This window comes from Mustela lutreola, chromosome 9 (assembly GCF_030435805.1).
Source record: "Mustela lutreola isolate mMusLut2 chromosome 9, mMusLut2.pri, whole genome shotgun sequence".
NCBI classification, from domain to species: domain Eukaryota; kingdom Metazoa; phylum Chordata; class Mammalia; order Carnivora; family Mustelidae; genus Mustela; species Mustela lutreola.
Genome location: NC_081298.1, coordinates 58,451,761 through 58,471,403, shown reverse-complemented (window position 1 = coordinate 58,471,403; position 19,643 = coordinate 58,451,761). Strand labels below are relative to the sequence as shown.

At 39.3% G+C, this 19,643-nt stretch overlaps 1 non-coding gene across 1 annotated transcript; it reads left to right on the top strand.

Annotated features, from left to right (window-relative positions):
• Nucleotides 1-9,709: 9,709 nt before the first annotated feature.
• Nucleotides 9,710-9,903, top strand: LOC131808759 (U2 spliceosomal RNA). Its single transcript, XR_009344957.1, has one exon. It is a non-coding gene; the product is annotated as a U2 spliceosomal RNA (small nuclear RNA).
• The last annotated feature ends 9,740 nt before the right edge of the window (nt 9,904-19,643 follow it).

Genomic DNA, 19,643 nt, shown 5'->3' with positions numbered 1-19,643 from the left:
TAACTTTGCATATAAAAATAATTTACTTCTATTCGCTTCTGAGTCTCCTTCTTCCCTTTTCTTGCAAATGATGCAGATGACTCTTAATCCTTTATTTAAATTGGCTGGAAAAAAATGAAATTACATTTCAGCTGAGATTTTGTTTTCCCAGGAAAGGGAATAAAATGGGGAATGCAGTACATATTTTAATGGAGACTCATTTCTGAAAGTGGCTTGAACTCTCCATATTAAGCTTTCAGATAAAGTTTTGGTTGGCATTTGAAGTTTGCGGTTTGTGTGGAAAACTTTAAACTGAGTGGGCCAGAATTTTACTTTCCCTTTACCACAACTTTTTATAGCTGGAACGCACTGTTTATTCAGACCTGTGCTCTGCTGCCATGTTTGCTATTTTTAAAATCACATCTAATTACATTTTCATCGTTTTTATATCCTACATTTTAAAACTATAAGATGTGGTTTGATTTTATGGGGCTTTAAATGCTATACAGATAGAGGATGACTATAAAATATGAAGACTTGTTTTGGAGAAGTTTATAAAAATTAAGGCAATTAATTATCCTTAAATCACAAAAGCCTCATCCTCATCAGAAAGTATTTTTAGGGGTACCTGGGTGGCCTAGTCATTAAGCATCTGCCTTCAGCTCGGGTCATGATCTCAGGGTCCTGGGATTGAGCCCCATATCAGGCTCTCTGCTCGGTGGGAAGCCTGCTTCTCCCTCTCCCTACCTGCTTGTGTTCCCTCTTTTGCTGTCTCTCTCTGTCAAATAAATACATAAAATCTTTAGAAAGAAAGAAAGAAAGAAAGAAAGAAAGAAAAGAATAGAGGTTATTTTTAGAGATGTCATGTATGCCCCCTACTCAGTACTAGACACCAGGAGTTTAGAACTGCCCTCAAGGATATTATCCTCCATTTCAAGATACAAGAAAGAAAATGATGTGGCTCCAGGCTTCCTATGACATGAGTGACAGGAGCAGAGTAGGGGAGGTGAGAGCGGCAGACAGGCCACTGCTCTGGCAGGGGTGGTGATACAGCATGTGTTGGGGCAGGAAAATGGGAAATTCCCAAACCTTCATCTTGATTTTGCTGTGAACCCTAAAGTTCTCTTAAAAAACAAACAAACAAATGAACAAACAAACAAATCCCATCTTTTAAAAAAGACAATTTCACAAAAAGTTTCCATGATTCACAACCACCCATTGCCCTTCCAGGAGATCTTCAAGTCACTAATTCCTTCTTTCCTTCCAGAGGATATCATGTACACATGTAAGCACTGTCCCCTCTTCCCTTCCAACATAAAGATAGAATGCTCTACCCATTACTTGACAATTGGCTTTTTAAAAATTGTTTATTTTTATTTCATATACTTGAAGATAATGTGAATATTAGTTTAAATAAAGTCTTCAATCTTTTTTAAATTTTTTGAGGAGTGGGTGTTTGCACATTATTTCATAGCACGGATAACACAAACTGAAAATATATCTAACCATCCTCCCTTTGAAAAGAATATAGGCTGTTTAAAATCTTTGATAGTAGAAACCTTACAGCAAAGGCTTTTATTTGAACCATGTACAATGAAATCCAGAGGACTATTTTGTTGTAGTTCGGTTGTTGTTTTTCCTAAACAGGTGAGATAACATCATGACCCTCAGCTCACTCAATCCATTTCCTGTTTTATTTATTTATTTTTTAATATTTTATTTATTTATTTGACAGACAGAGATCACAAGTAGGCAGAGAAGCAGGCAGAGAGAGAGGAGGAAGCAGGCTCCCTGCTGAGCAGAGAGCTGGATGCGGGGCTCGATCCCAGGATCATGGGATCATGACCTGAGCCAAAGGTAGAGGCTTTAACCCACTGAGCCACCCAGGTGCCCCCCATTGCCTGTTTTAGAAAGACAATTATCATATGATCTCCTGATATGAGAAATCTGAGAGGCAAAGTTGGGGGTTTGGGAGGTAGGAAAGGAAAAAATGAAACAAGATGGGATCAGGAGGGAGACAAACCATAAGAGACTCTTAATCTCACAAAACAAATTGAGGGTTGGGGGGTGGTAGAGGGATTGGGAGAGGGTGGTTGGCTTATGGACATTGGGGAGGGTATGTGCTATGGTGAGTGCTGTGAAGTGTGTAATCCTGAGGATTCACAGACCTGTACCCCTGGGGCTAATGATGTTATATGTTAACTGAAAAACAAACAAATCTCAATTCCTAAAGCAAGACTTGGTGCTCAGCGGCTCTCCCACTCCCACCCCAAGGTATCTCTCTCCAGTTCCATGTTCTGGCTTCTGCAGTCTGGCTATCACGGCTTCATAGACTCTCCCAGCTCTGAGCCTTTGCTGTCATTGTCACTCAGCCAGCTGCAATGCCTTCCATCAGCAACCCCCCCTTTCTCCAGGCTCAAACGGAATCCTTAATCTTTAAAATAGCAATCACCTTATCTGTGGAGATTTCCCTGAACCCCACAAGCAGAATTAAAAGCCTTTCCCTCTGCTTTGTACCTCTGTTTCCATGACTGCCATTTTCTTTGTGTGTTGTGGAGAGCCCTTTGTAGGTCTGTTCTTCCAGGGCAGGCCCTGGGTTTGCTATTTTTACTCCTCTCTGTGCTGCCACTGTGACTGGTGTACAGTGGACACACAGAAAGTATGTGTGTTGAAAGCAGAATGGATATGGTTTCCGTGCTCCTTTCTCCACTGTCATACTTGCCCTGCATTAGGTTAAGGTTCCTGTGCTCACAACAGGTTAGTACTATGGAAAGCAAGCACTCAAAAGCTCTGTCTGGAGGGAACTTTGGCTTTGTGTCAGAGTCACCTTATGTCTATAGATGACTTAGTGTCCCTTATTGTTCATCATGGGCCACTTATTTTCAGTTCCTTCATCTGCTGAATGTCTGAGCTACCTTTGCTTTCTGCTGCTCTATTTTAATCTTTCCTGTCTAGAAATCATACCTGCTGTTTGCCCTGACCAGTGACTCCCAGCTACCCTCTTCCTTATCTGCCTAGAATTTGAACCCGTTCTTCACCTTAGTTCTTCTAGATTTATGTTTTCTCATTACGACATGCCTGTTCAGCCATCAAAAGAAATGAAATCTTGCCATTTGCGACAACATGGATGGAACTAGAGCGTATCATGCTTAGCGAAATAAGTCAAGCAGAGAAAGACAACTATCATATGATCTCCCTGATATGAGGAAGTGGTGATGCCACATGGGGGTTTAAGTGGGTAGGAGAAGAATAAATGAAAGAAGATGGGATTGGGAGGGAGACAAACCATAAGTGACTCTTAATCTCACAAAACAAACTGAGGGTTGCTGGGGGGAGGGGGTTTGGGAGAAGGGGGTGGGATTATGGACATTGGGGAGGGTGTGTGCTTTGGTGAGTGCTGTGAAGTGTATAAACCTGGTGATTTACAGACCTGTACCCCTGGGGATAAAAATATATGTTTATAAAAAAAAATTTTAAAAACAAACAAACAAACAAAAAATAGCCTTAATGAAATAGGAGCAGAATGTTACAGGGAGAATAGATTAGGAAAAAAGTTATAAAGAAGGAGGTTTTGAAGGATGAGTGTAAACTGAAAAGTGGAATCATAAAGTGTCTTACATTGGTTACACCAATGAGCACAAATGAATCCATGGAAAATTAAATCACTAATATGGTGAACACAGACAAAAAAATCTTTCAGTTTTTCTATACAAAAAGCGAACCCATGGCACATTCTACTTTGGAGGACATGTTGGCAGTTTCTTATTAAGCTAAACATAGTCTTGTCATAGAATCCAGCATTTGTACTCCTAGACATTTGCCAAATGAGTTGAAATTTTATGTCCGCACAAAACTGGCATTCAAATGTTTAGAGAAGTTTGGTCAAACAATCACCAAAAATGGATACAACTATGATGTCCTTTGATGGGTGGATGGAAAAACACACTGTGGTACAGGCAATGGATTACTATTCAATAATAAAAATAAATGAGCTATTAAGCCATGAAAAGATATGAAATTAAATTCATGCTCAGTGAAAGAAGCCAGGCTGAAACTGCTTCATACTGTGTAATTTTAAGTGTATAATATTTTGGAAAAAAAGCAGAACTAAAGAAGCAATGAGAAGATCAAGGGTGGCCAGGGGCTTGAGGGGAAGAGGTAAAGGTTGAAGAGATGAAGCACAGAACATTTTTAGGGAAGCAAATAATTCTGTGTGATACAGTGATTGTGAATATGTAACATTACACATTTGTCAAAACCTGTAGAACTTTACAGAACAAAGAATGAAGCTTAATACATGCAGAGTAAAAAATAAAAATCATCCCCAGGAAGGAATGTAGACCGCGGGGAAAACAATCTTACTTCATTTTAAAAATGCATGAAACAACCTCACTGAAGGAGAGAATGCTACTTGCTGTCTCTCTTGGATCACTTGCTCTAGGAAAAAACAGTTGCTGTATCATTGAAAACATTTCAAGCAGCGCTATGGAGAAATACACCTGATAAGGCTGGGATCTTCTGACAATAGTTGTTTTGAAGCTGTGTATGGAAGACCCACAGCAAATATTAATCCTCAATGAGGAAAACAGGGAGGTTTTTCCCCTAAGGTCTGGAAAAGAACAGGAATGTCCACTCTCAGCACTGTTCTTCAACATAGTACTGGAAATCCTAGCCTCAGCAATCAGACAACAAAAAGAAATAAAAAGCATCTACATTGGCAATGAGGAAGCCAAACGTTCACTCTTCACAGACAACAAGATATTCTTTTTTTTTTTTTCAACATGATATTCTATGTAGAGAACTCAAAATACTCCACCAGCAAATTGCTAGAATAGGAATTCAGCAAAGTCACAGAATTATAAAATCAACACACAGAAGTCTGTTGCATTTCGATACACTAACAATGAAGCAGAAGAATGAGATATCAAGGAACTGATCCCATTTACAATTGCACCAAAACTCATAAGATGCCTAGGAATAAACCTAACCAAAGAGTGAAGGATCTACTATACTCTGAAAACTATAGAACACCTATAGAAGAAATTGAGGAAGACACAAATAAATGGAAAAACATTCCATGCTCATGCATTGGAAGAAAAAATATTGTTAAAATGTCTATGCTACTCAAAGCAATGTACATATTCAATGTAATCCCTATCAAAATAGCACCCAGAATTTTTCATAGAGATAGAACAAACATTTCTAAAATTTGTATGGAACTAGAAAAGACTCCAAATAACTAAAGGGATGTTAAAAAAGAAAACCAAAGCTGAAGGTGTCACAATGCCTGACTTCAAGCTCTATTACAAAGCTATAATCATCAAGACAGTATGTTACTGGCACAAACACAGACACAGAGATCAATGGACCAGAACAGAGACCCCAGAAATGGGCCCTCAACTCTTTAGTCAACTAATATTTGACAAACTAGGAAGAAATATCCAGTGGAAAAAAAGATAGTCTCTCCAATAAATGGTGCTGGGAAAATTGGACAGCTATGTGCAGTAGAATGAAACTGGACCATTTCCTCATACCATATACAAAAATAGACTAAAAAACACCTAAATGTGAGATAAAATCCCAGAAGAGAACACAGGCAGAAACCTCTGTGACCTTGGCCATAGGAAGTTCTTGCTTAGATGTGTCTCCAAAAGCAAGGGAAACAGAGGCAAAAATGAACTATTGGGACTTCATCAAGATAAAAAGCTTTTGCCCAACAAAATAGTCAACAAAACCTAAAGACAACTGACAGAATGGGAGAAGATATTTGCAAACGTCTTATCAGATAAATGATTGGTATGCAAAATCTATAAAGAAGTTATCAAACTCAACACCCAAAGATCAAATAATCCAATCAAGCAATGGGCAGAGGAGGTGAACAGACATTTCTCATCCAAATGGCCAACAGACAGAATAAAAAAATCCTCGATATCACTTGACATCAGGGAAATACAAATCAAAACCACAGTGAGATACTACCTCACACCAGTTAGAATGGCTAAAATTAACAAGGGATTTAATCAGGGAATGACAGGTGTTGGTAAGGATGCAGAGAAAGTGAACCCTCGTACACTGTTGGGAATGCAAGCTGGTGCAGCCACTCTGGAAAACAGTATGGAGGTTCCTCAAAAAGTTGAAAAAAGAGCTACGCTATGACCCAGCAAACATACTACTAGGTATTTACCCCAAAGATAAAAATGCAGTGATCTGAAGGGGCACCTACATTCCAATGTTTATAGAAGCAGTATCCATAGTAACCAAACTATGGAAAGAGCTCAGATATCCATGGACAGCTGAATGTATAAAGAAGATACGGTATATATATGGTAGAATATTACTTAGCCATCAAGAAGAATGAAATCTTGCCATGTGCAACAATGTGGATGGAACGAGCAAAGTAAATCAGTCAAAAAAAGACAAATAGCATATGACTTCACTCATATGTGGAATTTAAGAAACAATGTAAATGAATATAGGGGACAGGAAGGAAAAATAAGATAAGAAATAAAAAAGAAAGGGAAGCAAACTGTAAGAGACTCTTAACTCTAGGAAACAAACTGAGGGTTGCTGGAGGGGTCGTGGGTGGGGGGAGTGGGGTAACTGGGTGGTGGACATTAAGGAGGGCACTTGATGTAATAAGCATTGGGTGTTACACCCAACTGATGAATCACTAAATTCTACCCCTGAAACTAATAAATTAAATTTAAATAAAAACGTTTTAAAAATAAATTTTACGTGACAAAGAAAAATAGTCATTTTGAAAATAGATCTTCTAGCATTCAAATAATTGCAACCTTGGCCAACCTGGTGGAACAGAAACAACCAGTTAAGCTCCTTTCAAATTCCCGATGCACAGAAACTGTTAGATAATAAATGTGTTAAGCATCTAAAAGACACAGAAAAAGAAGGAGGGGACTGAGGGAGAGCAAGAGAGAGACAGAAGGAGGTAGGGAGCAGGGGATGGAGGGAGGAAAAGAGATGAAGCGTTTGAGGAAGAAGTTGATAGATATGGAGGAAGGACCATGGAATTCCAATCTAGAAAAGAGAATAAATACATAAAAATAGAAACCTTCTTGAACTTTAAAAGTATTCAAATACACTGATTCAAAAAGTTGGCCATATTTTGAACAAAAAAAAAGGGGGGGGGAGAATTTTAAGTTTAACCCAAAAGAGAAAGTTAAAAGAGAGAGAGAGAGAGAGATTGAGAGAACGTCATACAGGAATCCCCGCAGCCAGAAAACACAACAAAACGAAAACAAAAGGAAACATGTTATTTCTAAGAAATCTGCATGACCTCAGATATTTACTCTGCTATACTAAATTACAGCAGAAAAAAAAGAAAAATATAATAGTAGGAGGAGTGATGTCAGCAAAATGGCCAAATATCAAGTAACAATAATTTGACATCCTTCCACAAACAAAGGTGCCTCGGTGAGATCTGGAGGACCAAGTAGGAATTTGGAAACCTTGGTGCAACCCAAGACTGAAGAAGGCCATTTTGAGAAGGCAAGGCTCGCAGCCACACCACAGACTGACTACATGCAGTCTGGTTACAGAAAAGGGAACACCACACCCCTGGGAACTTTGCCATAGCCCACTTTGGCTGTGGGTCTGTAAATTCTTTCTTCTCTACTCCTTGGAATGTATTTTTAGGAAATAGCCTCAAATTTATGTTCCATTGGCATTATCGCACAACATTAGGGAATATCCTTAAAATTAGAACGAGTAATGTCCTTGTAATGATGAGCTCTAAGATTGATGAAGAGGATGGTTTGCTAATGAAATGGAAAGTAGATTAAGTAAAATGTCACATTAATTAGAAGAATGCAAGATGATGTAGAAAGCGTCAGAGCTCAGCTATATTTATTTTTAGGTGCTTTAAAAATCAACCTGATAGTAACATGTCAAAATCATACAGGTGGTCATTTTTAAGACAGTGGGATATAAGGTGATAATATAAGTTAAGGAACAGGCTAAATTTCTCTAACAAAGAAGCCAAAAGTTCAGTTGTTCAACAAAACAGAAGAGTAATAAAAGCTGGAATGCTCCAGGTGGCTGTGAGAAGTTGTCCTGAGTTAGAAATTTCCACAGACAACCCAGAATTCGCTCCATATCACTATTTTGTCCTCAGCTCTTTATCATATCCTTCCTAGTTAGATGGATCGCAATACTTCCTTCTCTGCAGATTAGAAAGAAATGCCAAGAGATTCCCCAAAGGATGTCAAAATTTCAGACCTATTTATTTCTCTGATTATAGGTTTTGACTTTCAGATCAAACCTTAGGTTCCTTTCTAAAATTTTAAATCATTGGTGGGTTTTAAAATGTTGCTAATTACCAGAGACAAAAAAAAAAAAAAAAAGAAAGAAAGAAAGAAAGAAAAAGAAGTCAAAGTATTGAAAATATTAAAAGTGAGCAATGTACTTGCAAAAAAGTGTTTTCAACTGAAATTCTCAGCTAATGACAATGACAATGTGGGTGTTATGTAGTTGACTATTTTAACTGACAAACATATATGATGCAGTGGCACATGAAACACAAGAAGACAGATTAAATATGAAAGCTATTGAGTGGAAAACCTGGGCATGAATGGGATGGTTTTATAACTGGTAGAAAATGTCCACTTAGGGACAAGATAATTGCTCTGTCAACCTAGATCCTGCGGATTTAATAGTCTACTTGGGTATTTTTGTTGCCGTGATATTCCCACCCCTAGGATTATGGCAATGACTTTTGAGTAAATAGAACCAGTTAATAATTTTATTTTAGAGGTCACTAATGGCAGTGATTTATGGACATAGCATTGCCTCAAGCTTAAAATGAGTGAATAATAAAGCTAATAATAATGGCTAATGCTATGGGTCAGGGATATTTGAAAAGCATTACCTATGTCAATTAAATCCTCACAACAGTCCTCTATGAGAGGTACTATTATTATCCACATCTTATAGATGAAAAAGAAAATCATTGTTAAATTGCTTTAATAATCTTTCTAGGTTCATGTGTGTTTTAGAAACACAGTGAGGGTGTGTTTGTGTGTGTGTGTGTGCTCCTGTTACAGAATATTAGCAGAAAGCAGATTGCAAGAAGAAGCAAATATAGTTAACCCTTGAACAACAGGGAATGAGGGGCATGGAACGTAATCAAATAAATGTCTGAATATAATTTTTGACCCTCCACAAGCTTAACTGCTAATAGACTACTGTTGACTGAAGCCTTACTAATAAAATAAACAGTAGATCAACATACATTTTGTATATTATATATATTATATACCGTGTTCTTTTTTTTAATTGTGTTATGCTAGTCACCACACAATACATCATAAGCTTTTGATGTAGGGTTCCCAGATTCATTGTTGACATGTAACACCCAGTGCTCCATGCAATGCGAGCCCTCCTTATGCCCACCACCAGGCTCACCCATCCCCCACACCTCTAAAACCCTCAGTTTGTTTCTCAGAGTCCACAGTCTCTCATGGTTCATCTCCCCCTCTGATTTCCACCTCCCTTTACTTTCCCTTTCCTTCTCCTAATGTCTTCCATGTTATTCCTTATGTTCCACAATTAAGTAAAACCATATGATAATTGACTTTCTCTGCTTGACATATTTCACTCAGCATCATCTCCTCCAGTCCCATCCATGTTGCTACAAAAGTAAGGTATTCATACTTTCTGATGGCTGCACAACATTCCATTGTATATACTGTATTCTTATAATAAAGTAAGCTAGATGGCTTCTTGGCCTTTTGGCTAACGTCAAGGGTAGTGTCTGTTCTTATAAGTTTAATATCTGAAAAGCCTTCAATCTAAGGACAATATACTACCTGAATTTTTTGAACAAAGAGATAGAATTGGAGTTTATTACTCTGTCTGCCCTATACATTGACCTGGTATTGCAATTCTTTTGGGAATGGTGCACTTTCATGGGGGATTTTAAAAAATAAATAAATAAGCTAGAGATAAAATAAAATGTTATTTACTGTACTGTCCTATCTTTAGCTCTATCGTAAATTTACATCAGCTGTCTGTAAGATGAATCATCTATTAGTGCATCAGTATTGTCTTAGTATGATACAAAACACCATAGATGGTGCATGTATTATTAGTACTGGGCATCAAAAATGCAAAGATAATGTACAGTATTTGTGTGCCTAAATTTTGATAAATTTTAACTTTTTATAATAGATTGTAGATATTTTATGGTAATCAATGATAAAATTAGAATCAAATCTGTATATATTTTATGCATTTATGATACCCTTTTTCTTAATTTTTCAACATTTATAAGCTATATGTTTCATCTGCAAGATTTTTCAAACTGTCACAAATATCCAAAAAATTTTCCAGTATATTTATTTTAAAAATTTGCTTATAGGTAGACCCACAAGTTGTTCAAGGGTCAAATGTAGTTGGAGAAATTTCCCCATGATGTCAGTTACAGAACCAAAAATGTGATTGCATACTTGAGGAACCTTCTGGTAGAGGAGGTAGACGGGTTATGAGGAACAATAGGCCAGGAATCGGCTTTGGCTTTGTTCAAAAATTAAAACTTATCTTCTGGAAAGGAAAAGCATTCTGGTAATAATAATAACAAAGGAGAAAGAAAAGGAGAAACGGAGGGAAAAGAAGGGTCAGTGATAACTAACATTCACTGAGTGCCTACAGGGGTGATGACGTGCTTGTGTTACATTTCTGCATTTACAGATGAGGAAACAGGACAGAGGCAGAGGAACACCAGTGAAGCTATGGCCAGGAAGTGGTCAAGCAGGGACTCCTACCCAGGCATCCTAACCTTTAGATAGAACATTTCTGGACACATAGAGGTGTTATTGAAAGGTATTTGTGAATAGGCAAGGACTTAGCTCAACACTTACCTCTCCACAAAGCCTTCCTCTGCATTCCCACACCGTGATGGTCCTCTTCCTTTGGGCCCCTGCAGGACTGAGCCATTGTAAGCAGGTCCTTGTTTAATCTGACCCTGCATCTTCTCTGTCTGTTTCATGCATGCATGGCTTGTTTTTTTGCGGGGCGGGGGTTATTTTGTTGTTGTTGTTGTTGTTTTTGTTGTTGTTTTGTTTTGTTTAGCTACAGCAAGAGCTTCTGTAGAAACAGGTGTTCTGTTTTCTTCCATTTCTATTTTGTGCTGTGCATCCTTGCTTCGTGTAGTCCTCATTCAACTTTTCCAGAAGGCATAGTGAAGTAAAGTGATGGTAGTCATATGCAGGTTGGGGCAGGGGAAGTGACACATTCCTTCTCTGTCCTACCTTATGATTAGTGGGACAAGCTCTCCAGGCCTTTGTTCATGGTACTCTCTCCACATGGTCTCTGTGCATCCTGCCAATGTTCTTCAACATCGATCCCACATGTTGCCTTGCCCAGGCAGGTGAATTGATTTCTTCCTCTTTTGTCCTTCCAGCTTATAAAGAAAACTTGCCCCTGGCATCCTTCTGTTTTTGCCTCCTCCTCTTTCAAGATAGTGTCCATTTATTTCTTCCCCTGGGGTCTGTCACACTCCTGGCATCCTGCCTTTGCACATACTCCTGGCTTTGCCTGGAAACACCTCACATATCTGCATGTCTCAATTTCTCACTGATTCAAGCGTCTCATCAGAGAGACCTTGTGTGCTCCTATAGGGAGAAAACTTCACAAGGAAATGCACGTTCTCTGTTCCAGCCCTGGGAGTTTAGAAGAAAGTGTAAGGGCATATGGTCTGGGTAGCAACATTGATGCCACCATGCTACTTACAATAGCCCCCAGCTGCCTCTTTTTGGTTTGTTGGTTTTAAAGCTTTTATTTATTTATTTGAAAGAGAGAGAGAGAGAGAGCATGAACTGGGGAGGGGCCGAGGGAGAGGGACAAGCAGTCTCCCCGCTGAGCAGGGAGCCCAGTGCAACCAGGACCCTGAGATCACAATCCTAGATGAAATCAGATGCTTCGCCAGGCTGACCCACCCAGGCACTGCCCCCGCTGCCTCCGACTCACGGGGTTTAGCTTTACAGCACGTGTCTGCTCTACTGTTTGCAACCTCCTCCAAGCTTCCAGGGTATAATCTGAAACCGGTCCCCTGTGCAGACGTCAGAGAGAGACTGAAGAAAGGCCACCACTCCAGGCTGGCAGGTCTATTCAGCAAGAAAGCTTAACATTCGAGGCTTGTCTTGGTGGCTGTAGCAAGGTTAGTGGATTCCCGCACCCACCCACCAAATCGTAAAAGTTCATAAAGCAGCCTTACGTGGGTTCGGTCACATGTACTGTGAAGGTGTGCTCAGAACCGCAACACTATCTCAAGGCTGTGTCCCTGGAGCAGCTTCTTGGACTGGGGAATGCAACGGGAACCCACAGTCCAAGGTCGGGGGTAGGTGTAGAGGTTTACTTTTGGTTGTCTTTCTCCCCCTAGGTTTCATACCCCATCAGACAGAACAAGGGAGTGGACTTTGTTTAAGTCCCCATGGTGTCGTCAGCATAGTGTCTGGCACATGGTAGGTGTTGCTGCATAGACACTTGTTATATGAACCAGGGAATAAACACGTGTTGGGATTAATGGACTGCCTTGTTTTATTTAACTTTCATTTAAAAATCAAGTGTGGTTCTGGGATTCCCTGGTGGCTTGGTCAGTCAAATGTCTGCCTTCAGCTCAGGTCATGATCTCAAGTCCCAGGATTGAGTCCAGTGTCTGGCTCGCTGCTCAGTGGGGAGTCTGCTTCTTCCTCTGCCCCTCCCCCCTTTCATGCTGTCTCTCTTTCTTTCTCTCAAATAAATAAATAAAATCTTAAAAAAAAAATAAAATGTTCTGGGATGTCTTTTAGTGCATTATTTGTTCCATTAGGTATTTCAAAGATTCTATATTTTAAAGTTTGGTAGGGCCTCATTAACTGGTTGCATTTACAAATGACCTCAGCTTAGGCAGCTGTCCCTTAGCAGCGACAACTTTTGCTCAGTAGCATTTTTATTAAGTTTATCAGTATATTTCTTATTTTCAATAACATAGAGAATCTGTGTGTCAAACCCTTCATTATTTCAGCAAGTTTGGGGAAACCAACAACCAACTCTATCTTCTCTCTATCTCCCCATCCCTCTCTTTATTTATCGTGTGTACGCGGACATGTGTGCAGTGGTCATGGTGAGAGACGATGTCAGCAAAGGCAAGCTCCTCAGATACAGATTGTTTGGTTTGAGGTTGAGCAAATTGAGTCTTCTGTTTGTGATGCATTCAGGGTCATGTCACGAAACAGTGGCAGAACAGGTCTGGAATCCAGATGTCCTGCCTTCTAGAGACATTCTTTCTGCCACACAGCACAGCCTCCTTTCATGAACTGCTGTATTGTACGGCAAAGCTACGTTCCCTTTGCTTGGCATGGCTCTTCTAAGATGAGCTTTTGAAATGTTAGTTAATTCCCCAAGTGAACATCTGAGCTTCAGTGATATGATTATTCCTTCTATGTACATGAGGGGAGACATCTGCGCAAGGCTGAAGGATTGTCCATGGTCACCAAAATGATTTGTTTGAATTCAGAGCCTTCCTTGGATATTGGAACAGCCTTTTCTTGTGGCTCAGAGAACAAAAAGTTATGCAAATCAGGGAGCTGTATTCTGACTTCAGCCCATCTGGACCCTGATTACAAGGAAGCAATTTTCTTTTCTTTTTTTTTTTTTTTTTTAGAGTTTGAAGATTTTATTTATTTATTTTTTTAATATAATTTTTTATTTTTTATAAACATGTATTTTTATCCCCAGTGGTACAGGTCTGTGAATCACCAGGTTTACACACTTCACAGCACTCACCAAAGCACATACCCTCCCCAATGTCCATAATACCACCCCCTTCTCCCAAACCCCCTCCCCCCAGCAACCCTCAGTTTGTTTTGTGAGATTAAGAGTCACTTATGGTTTGTCTCCCTCCCAATCCCATCTTCTTTCATTTATTCTTCTCGTACCCACTTAAGCCCCCATGTTGCAACACCACTTCCTCATATCAGGGAGATCATATGATAGTTGTCTTTCTCCACCTGACTTATTTCGCTAAGCATGATACCCTCTAGTTCCATCCATGTTGTCGCAAATGGCAAGATTTCATTTCTTTTGATGGCTGCATAGTATTCCATTGTGTATATATACCACATCTTCTTGATCCATTCATCTGTTGATGGACATCTAGGTTCTTTCCATAGATTGGCTATTGTGGACATTGCTGCTATAAACATTCGAGTACACGTGCCCCTTTGGATCACTACGTTTGTATCTTTAGGGTAAATACCCAATAGTGCAATTGCTGGGTCATAGGGCAGTTCTATTTTCAACATTTTGAGGAACCTTCATGCTGTTTTCCAGAGAGGTTGCACCAGCTTGCATTCCCACCAACAGTGTAGGAGGGTGCCCCTTTCTCCGCATCCTCGCCAGCATCTGTCATTTCCTGACTTGTTGATTTTAGCCATTCTGACTGGTGTGAGGTGATATCTCATTGTGGTTTTGATTTGTATTTCCCTGATGCCGAGTGATATGGAGCACTTTTTCATGTGTCTGTTGGCCATCTGGATGTCTTCTTTGCAGAAATGTCTGTTCATGTCCTCTGCCCATTTCTTGATTGGATTATTTGTTCTTTGGGTGTTGAGTTTGCTAAGCTCTTTATAGATTCTGGACACTAGTCCTTTATCTGATATGTCGTTTGCAAATATCTTCTCCCATTCTGTCAGTTGTCTTTTGATTTTGTTAACTGTTTCCTTTGCTGTGCAAAAGCTTTTGATCTTGATGAAATCCCAAGAGTTCATTTTTGCCCTTGCTTCCCTTGCCTTTTGCGTTGTTCCTAGGAAGATGTTGCTGTGGCTGAGGTCAAAGAGGTTGCTGCCTGTGTTCTCCTCAAGGATTTTGATGGGTTCCTTTCACACATTGAGGTCCTTCATCCATTTTGAGTCTATTTTCGTGTGTGGTGTAAGGAAATGGTCCAATTTCATTTTTCTGCATGTGGCTGTCCAATTTTCCCAGCATCATTTATTGAAGAGGCTGTCTTTTTTCCATTGGACATTCTTTCCTGCTTTGTCGAAGAATAGTTGACCATAGAGTTGAGGGTCTATTTCTGGGCTCTCTATTCTGTTCCATTGATCTATGGGTCTGTTTTTGTGCCAGTACCATGCTGTCTTGATGATGACAGCTTTGTAATAGAGCTTGAAGTCCGGGATTGTGATGCCACCAACGTTGGCTTTCTTTTTCAATATCCCTTTAGCTATTCGAGATCTTTTCTGGTTCCATATAAATTTTAGGGTTATTTGTTCCATTTCTTTGAAAAAGATGGATGGTACTTTGATAGGAATTGCATTAAATGTGTAGATTGCTTTAGGTAGCATAGACATTTTCACAATATTTATTCTTCCAATCCAGGAGCATGGAACATTTTTCCATTTCTTTGTGTCTTCCTCAATTTCTTTCATGAGTACTTTATAGTTTTCTGAGTATAGATTCTGTGTCTCTTTGGTTAGGTTTATTCCTAGGTATCTTATGGTTTTGGGTGCAATTGTAAATGGGATTGACTCCTTAATTTCCCTTTCTTCTGTCTTGCTGTTGGTGTAGAGAAATGCAACTGATTTCTGTGCATTGATTTTATATCCTGACACTTTACTGAATTCCTGTATAAGTTCTAGCAGTTTTGGAGTGGAGTCTTTTGGGTTTTCCACATATAGTATTATATTATCTGCGAAGAGTGATAATTTGACTTCTTCTTTGCCGATTTGGATGCCTTTAATTTCCTTTTGTTGTCTGATTGCTGAGGCTAGGACCTCTAGTACTATGTTGAATAGCAGTGGTGATAATGGACATCCCTGCCGTGTTCCTGACTTTAGCGGAAAAGCTTTCAGTTTTTCTCCATTGAGAATGATATTTGCGGTGGGTTTTTCATAGATGGCTTTGATGATTTTGAGGTATGTGCCCTCTATCCCTACACTTTGAAGAGTTTTGATCAGGAAGGGATGTTGTACTTTGTCAAATGCTTTTTCAGCATCTATTGAGAGTATCATATGGTTCTTGTTCTTACTTTTATTGATGTGTTGTATCACATTGACTGATTTGCGGATGTTGAACCAACCTTGCAGCCCTGGAATAAATCCCACTTGGTCGTGGTGAATAATCTTTTTAATGTACTGTTGAATCCTATTGGCTAGTATTTTGTTGAGTATTTTCGCATCTGTGTTCATCAAGGATATTGGTCTATAGCTCTCTTTTTTGGTGGGATCCTTGTCTGGTTTTGGGATCAAGGTGATGCTGGCCTCATAAAATGAGTTTGGAAGTTTTCCTTCCATTTCTATTTTTTGGAACAGTTTTAGGAGAATAGGAATTAGTTCTTCTTTAAATGTTTGGTAGAATTCCCCCGGGAAGCCGTCTGGCCCTGGGCTTTTGTTTGTTTGGAGATTTTTAATGACTGTTTCAATCTCCTTACTGGTTATGGGTCTGTTCAGGCTTTCTATTTCTTCCTGGTTCAGTTGTGGTAGTTTATATGTTTCTAGGAATGCATCCATTTCTTCCAGATTGTCAAATTTATTGCCGTAGAGTTGCTCATAGTATGTTCTTATAATAGTTTGTATTTCTTTGGTGTTAGTTGTGATCTCTCCTCTTTCATTCATGATTTTATTTATTTGGGTCCTTTCTCTTTTCTTTTTGATAAGTCTGGCCAGGGGTTTATCAATTTTATTAATTCTTTCAAAGAACCAGCTCCTACTTTTGTTGATTTGTTCTATTGTTTTTTTGGTTTCTATTTCATTGATTTCTGCTCTGATCTTTATGATTTCTCTTCTCCTGCTAGGCTTAGGGTTTCTTTCTTGTTCTTTCTCCAGCTCCTTTAGGTGTAGGGTTAGATTGTGTACCTGAGACCTTTCTTGTTTCTTGAGAAAGGCTTGTACCGCTATATATTTTCCTCTCAGGACTGCCTTTGTTGTGTCCCACAGATTTTGAACCGTTGTATTTTCATTATCATTTGTTTCCATGATTTTTTTCAATTCTTCTTTAATTTCCTGGTTGACCCATTCATTCTTTAGAAGGATGCTGTTTAGTCTCCATGTATTTTGGTTCTTTTCAAACTTCTTTTTGTGGTTGAGTTCTAGCTTTAGAGCATTGTGGTCTGAAAATATGCAGGGAATGATCCCAATCTTTTGATACCGGTTGAGTCCTGATTTAGGACCGAGGATGTGATCTATTCTGGAGAATGTTCCATGTGCACTAGAGAAGAATGTGTATTCTGTTGCTTTGGGATGAAATGTTCTGAATATGTCTGTGATGTCCATCTGGTCCAGTGTGTCGTTTAAGGCCTTTATTTCCTTGCTGATCTTTTGCTTGGATGATCTGTCCATTTCAGTGAGGGGAGTGTTAAAGTCCCCTACTATTATTGTACGATTGTTGATGTGTTTCTTTGATTTTGTTATTAATTGGTTTATATAGTTGGCTGCTCCCACGTTGGGGGCATAGATATTTAAAATTGTTAAATCTTCTTGTTGGACAGACCCTTTGAGTATGACATAGTGTCCTTCCTCGTCTCTTATTATAGTCTTTGGCTTAAAATCTAATTGATCTGATATAAGGATTGCCACTCCTGCTTTCTTCTGATGTCCATTAGCATGGTAAATTCTTTTCCACCCCCTCACTTTAAATCTGGAGGTGTCTTCGGGCTTAAAATGAGTTTCTTGGAGGCAACATATAGATGGATTTTGTTTTTTTATCCATTCTGATACCCTGTGTCTTTTGACAGGGGCATTTAGCCCATTAACATTCAAGGTAACTATTGAGAGATATGAATTTAGTGCCATTGTTTTGCCTGTAAGGTGACTGTTACTGTATATGTTCTCTGTTCCTTTCTGATCTACCACTTGTAGGCTCTCTCTTTGCTTAGAGGACCCCTTTCAAGATTTCCTGTAGAGCTGGTTTGGTATTTGCAAATTCTTTCAGTTGTTGTTTGTCCTGGAAGCTTTTAATCTCTCCTTCTATTTTCAATGATAGCCTAGCTGGATATAGTATTCTGGGCTGCATGTTTTTCTCATTTAGTGCTCTGAAAATATCATGCCAGCTCTTTCTGGCCTGCCAGGTCTCTGTTGTTAAGTCAGCTGCCAATCTAATATTTTTACCATTGTATGTTACAGACTTCTTTTCCCGGGCTGCTTTCAGTATTTTCTCTTTGTCACTGAGACTTGTAAATTTTACTATTAGGTGACGGGGTGTGGGCCTATTCTTATTGATTTTGAGGGGCGTTCTCTGAACCTCCTGAATTTTGATGCTCGTTCCCTTTGCCATATTGGGGAAATTCTCCCCAATAATTCTCTCTAGTATACCTTCTGCTCCCCTCTCTCTTTCTTCTTCTTCTGGAATCCCAATTATTCTAATGTTGTTTCGTTTTATGGTGTCACTTATCTCTCGAATTCTCCCCTCGTGGTCCAGTAGCTGTTTGTCCCTCTTTTGCTCAGCTTCTTTATTCTCTGTCATTTGGTCTTCTATATCACTAATTCTTTCTTCTGCCTCATTTATCCTAGCAGTGAGAGCCTCCATTTTTGTTTGCACCTCATTAATAGCTTTTTTGATTTCAACTTGGTTAGATTTTAATTCTTTTATTTCTCCAGAAAGGGCTTTTATATCTCTCGAGAGGGTTTCTCTAATATCTTCCATGCCTTTTTCGAGCCCGGCTAGAACCTTGAGAATTGTCATTCTGAACTCTAGATCTGACATATCACCAATGTCTGTATTGATTAGGTCCCTAGCCTTCGGTACTGCCTCTTGTTCTTTTTTTTGAGTTGAATTTTTCCGTCTTGTCATTTTGTCCTTTCAGAAAGTGGTTGTTTTTCTGTTTCCAGAATTGCTGTTCTTCTTCTCTTCAATCTCCGATGGATTTTCAGGTGTTTGCAATCTTTAGATAAGCTATCTAGCTGATCTCCGGCTAGCTGAAGTAGTCTCAGCCAGCTACTTCTCCGCCATCTTGACTCCTCGACCAGGAAGCAATTTTCTTATATTACTTATTCTAGTACGTGCTTCCTCTCTTGACTCTTGAGTCATTGCTACATGAGGCCAGTTCAGCTTGAGTGATTTGCTTCCACTTAATGGACTTTATTTTTGCCTGGATTGACTAGATATTTTGCATTTATCTTCAGCAGCATAGAAGAAGTTATTTTTGGAGGGGAGACTTTAAAATCAATGTGTTATTCTAAAGTGTTGAATGACAGTAACCCAGAAAAATTGTCGTATAATTGCTGTCCCCTCCTAAAATCTACCTCCTCCCTTTCTAATACAAAATGTGAGGAAAACTCCAGCATAGTGATGGCTATTATTTTTTGCTTCCAGAGCTATAAGCACTGAACTTAAAATATCACCCAGGATGCCCACATAGCAAACGCTGCATGCTTTATTCAGGCATAAAGGATGCTGAGGAGTTGGCATGTGCTGGCTGGACAGGGGCACACTGTTCTCCTGGTCATGTGCAGTGGCTCCAAAGCCACAGTGCGGTTTAGTCTGCTTAGAACAAGCAATGATGGATTTAAGCAGATCATCTCCAAAATTTCCTTGAGAGAGTATGTACAGACATTTCTATTTTTATACAACTTCAAGGTTGGGAAATAGGCCAGAGATTGCAAATTTCCTCCCTTAAGACATGGACGGCAGGTTTTGAGAATGTAAGAACATGTGTGCGTGTGGGTATGTTTCTGAAA